The sequence below is a fragment of the Gavialis gangeticus genome, unplaced genomic scaffold, assembly GCF_001723915.1.
Source record: "Gavialis gangeticus isolate Ggan-Ray unplaced genomic scaffold, GavGan_comp1, whole genome shotgun sequence".
In the NCBI taxonomy this organism is placed as follows: Eukaryota; Metazoa; Chordata; order Crocodylia; family Gavialidae; genus Gavialis; species Gavialis gangeticus.
The window spans coordinates 115617693-115621912 of record NW_017729022.1 but is presented as its reverse complement, the minus strand read 5'-3'; the positions used below and the strand labels follow the sequence as shown (position 1 = coordinate 115621912).

The 4220-nt window shown below is 42.3% G+C and overlaps 1 long non-coding RNA gene across 1 annotated transcript in view; it reads left to right on the top strand.

The window, feature by feature from the left end:
* The window catches only part of LOC109296567, a 10458-nt gene extending 6733 nt beyond the window's left edge, over window positions 1-3725 (top strand). Inside the window, exons 2-4 of the long non-coding RNA XR_002096987.1 lie at window positions 1033-1408; window positions 2724-2853; window positions 3249-3725. This is a non-coding gene — a long non-coding RNA (uncharacterized LOC109296567). The remainder of the gene's footprint in view (window positions 1-1032; window positions 1409-2723; window positions 2854-3248) is intronic.
* The last annotated feature ends 495 nt before the right edge of the window (window positions 3726-4220 follow it).

Here is a 4220-nt window from a genome sequence, read left to right as displayed (position 1 = left end):
CTTGCTAGCCTGCCTAGGTCTGCATGTAACTGTAGCCTATTTTCAAGCGTGACCACACTTCCCCATGACTTGGGGTTGTCTGTGAACTTGGCCAGTGAGCTCTTCACCCCCACATCTAAATCATTAAAGAGATGTTGAAAAGTACTGGACCGAGCACCGACCCCTGTGGGATGCTGCTGCCCACTTTTCGCCAGGATGACACGGATCTGTTCACTACGACTCTCTGGGTCCTATCCTGCAGCAAGTTTCTCACCCACCTGACTGTCTCGGAGTTAAGCCCACAACCCTCCAATTTTCTCGTGAGGACATAGTGGGATATTAGATCAAAGACCTTTTGGAAGTCTAGGTATACAATGTCAACCTGCTCTCTTGTGTCCAGGTGGCGAGTTACCTGGTCATAGATGGAGATGAGATTGGTAAGGCAAGACCTGCCCGCAACGAAGCCATGCTGACTCTTTCAGAATCTTACCTTCTGCAAGCTTATCACAGATGGACTCCTTGATGAACTTTTCTAGGATTTTCCCTAGGATGCAAGTTAGGCTGATTGGCCTGTAGTTACCTGGGTCCTCCCTCCTGCCCTTCTTGTGGATGGGCACAACATTGGCCCTCTTCCAGTCCTTGAGGACTTCTCCAGAGCACCACTTCAATGGGCATTGGATCAAGCCTGGTATACATGCTCCCAGTGAAGCCAGCTGGATTCTTTTTGTAAGTAGGACTTATTCACCAGAGTCAGTATATGTGGGATCAGGCTGTTAGTGTATCTTATACAGGGTAGACAGGTGTGACATGCTTTTATCCTGTGTGACTAATGTTCCTGTATTTCCTTGCAAGGAAGTTCAATTTGGGGCTGAGATCACATGGAATCCAATACTAGAAGGAGGTAGTTTAAAGAATGCAGATTTTTGATAGATGAGTCTCGTTATTAAAACAGACTCTGAAAGGGGAAAAAAAATGAACGTCCTTTGCTTTGTACTAGATTTAATTGAACAGTTGACCCAAATATGCTAAAATTTAGATGTATTTTCCTTTCAGTCGGATTATCCTTTGAAACTGTGAACAAACCCTGCCTGACAACACAAAGGAATTTTCCCATGGATCAGCTAAAGCTGACTCACATGAAAGACTTGCCCGAAGTGGTCATGCCCTCTGAGCAAATACCACAGGCATGAGGATCTCTGCTCTTGGCCTAACAGCAGTGTTAGAATTCCAGCGACCCAACCTGAAAAGTGAAATCTCATTGGAGGATGGTAGGTCATTTACCTATGACCTAGCCAATCTGCTCCTCTATTTACTCATGTTGCTAACTTCCAACAGGGTTGAATGTTTTGAGCTGTCACTGCATGTTGGGAGAAATTTCCTGTTCTGCCCCTGGAATACACCACAGAGCACTTGCTGTTTGTTTAAGCAGGTAAAGTACAAACAAAAGTCACTTCTATGACTCAAAGGGGAAAGAAAATCATCTGATTGGGAAAGCTTTCAGCACTTGGTTTAATGCCGCAGTGAAACACCAGAGGAAGCTGTGTGCCTGTCTAAGATGAATGTTTCCTCTGCTGCAATTGTCTAGTGTATCACAGATCAACAACCAGGAAGGCCTGATTATTCATCCTTCCTATACACTTTTTTTGGGTTTATTTGTTTCAGTACTGTTTGGGAAACCATCAACCTTTTTTGATGCATTGACTTACTGGGAAGAAAAACATGCCTGCTACAAAGAAGTGCTAGGAATAACTTGCAAGACTATTTTTCCCCTTGGGTTAGTAACACAGAAACAGAAAACATTTTTATAGGATTTTGAGACCTTCACAAATATGGATGAAAATTTCTGTCTGGGTCTCTGTGTTGTGCACACAGAGTTAAACCTCCTAACCAGTGTTTTGTTAATACCTTAACACTAGGAGCATTTTAAAATAGAACTTGCTTTTCCTTCTTTCTGCTGTTTATTTTTGCTATTTTGTTTGATGACAATGAACTGGCCACTTTCAAGTCAAATTCACTTTCTGCTTTTAGCTGGTTTCTATTTCTGGTTCCTCAAAAAAAGTTCCTGTCCTAGAATGTCCTCCCTTGCAGAATGCCATATTAATTGGTTAGGTCTTTCTCCTTGTCCATTTTCCTTTCCCTCTCCTGTTTTTTTTTAAACAAAACCAAATGTTGTAGCCTAAGCTGCTTGCTTGTTTCATGCTCAGTGCTCAGTGCAATAATGAAGGGACTCCTTTTGGACTGTCAGCTTGGATCTTTAGTTTAAGTGCACTGTATTCAGTGCTGCTACTTGCAGGTGTGTCATGCTTTGTCTGCTCAGAGCTGTGGTGCAGTTTCCCAAGCACATGGAGCTTGCTGCAAGCTTCCTGGCATCACCTTCCAAATCTTCTCCTCTACGGTTCTTGTTTCAACCTGCAGAGAACCTGCAGGCTGTTGCATTGATAATGTCCTGCAAATTATCTCTTGTTCCAATTTGCCTCATTTTTATATTTATCCCTAGCAGGAAGCAAAACCATATGTAACACATGAGAAACTGGAGCTAAAGTCTTTTTTCATTGTTCCTTAGTTCTGTGGTACTTTGGTGGAGTGGCTTGGAAATTATGGGGCAGTCTCCTTTCCATTTAAAAAATAAGGGATTTTAATGAATTGTCTATAAAATAAAGCAATCAATTTTAATGCCTATGTTGTTTGTTTTTACACCACTTCCATTTTATATTACTCCTGTCTTTTCTGTTTTAAATATCCAGCAGAATTTTGTACCCACAGAAATGTAGCAGTTTTACAGGAATGGCTGTGGGGAGTGCTGGGAGTTTTTGCCAGCTGGACCAGGAAGGGTTTGTGTTTCTGACTTCTAGGAAGGCAGTTTGAGCTGGACAGGTAAGTCTATTACATGAATGTTTCTATTAAATATACCAGCAGAAACAATTAGATTGACATCTAAATTTTCATGTTTTAAGTTTCAGAGTTAACGCCACCGAGAGGTGAATGGGGTGGTTTATAATTCTCAAGGCTTGTTATTGACTGATTGTAGACTTGGACAGACAGTACTGCATTTCTAACCGTTGATGGATTACAGGGTGTGGATAGACGTTCATTTGAAATGCTACAAATTCTGCTCCAGTTTGGAGCACTTCAAATCGTGAGTGCTTTGTGTGGACATGTAGCCATGCCTCCTCCTACTTGGAGCACTTCAAAATGTCTGCAAAAGCAAGCAGTGGTAGTGTTTTTCAGCCCGGAGGCTGGAGAACAGGAAATCCTTTTATGTCTTTCAGCCTCCAGAAGTTTCTGAGGACAGCCAAGCACACAAGATTGCTCACTAGCTGCCTGCCTTGCTTTCTCTTGAGGGGTGGGGAGTGGAGCACTGTGGGATGTTGGAAGACTGAGCAAGCCCCTATCATCCTCAGGGTGAAGATGTTTCAGGAACCTCTTTAAATATGTTGCTTTTTTTCAAGGATTATTTTTATGTGCTTTAGCCATTTTTGAACTGCTTCTTTGGAATATCTGTACCCTCACTGCTTGGAGTGCTTTAGAGGCGCTTGGGGTGCTTCAAACATCATGTCTGTCTGTGGCCACAGATATCTTTACAATGACAAGTACTAGAAGAATTGTTTTTACACTGAAGTTTAAATTTTAGGCCCCAGTAACCAGTTTCTGCAGACAGATCATCTCTGTATTAAAAAATAAAACAAAGCAAACCCCAAACAGCTTGGGGGGGAAACATTTTATATCTTTTTACAACACAAAGGAGATTTAAAAAAAATAATGGCACATATCCTATTTTTGTTCCCTTTAATGTTTTGCAACAGTAAGAAATTTGCCCTTCAGAAGCCTCATTAACAATTTGTAATCTCTGTGCTCTGCTGAGCTCTTCAGACTATGAGATGCTGGACCGGACTGTTCTGTTAAAGCTGGGGGTGCACTTTGTCCCTTCGGCTGAGGTTGCATTTTGGTTTCTGGCAGGTGGGCTTGCCTACTGGAGGCTGGCTTTTTGATATGTTGAACATAGGCAAGGGCTGGAGCCAAGCAACTCTCCTCCATGGTGGAGAAGCTGGGAGAGGGTAGAAGTGCTTATCCCATGGAAGGCTGATTTATCCAAGGCAGAGGCTGGTTTGTTGTGGAAAACCAGAAGTGCTGCTTTGGTTTCCAACTCTGTGAGTCTGTGGGATCGTGTAGGGAAACAAATAACCTTGCCTGATTATCCTTAGGACAACAAGCCATCATCTTTTTTTTTTTTTTTTTTTTTT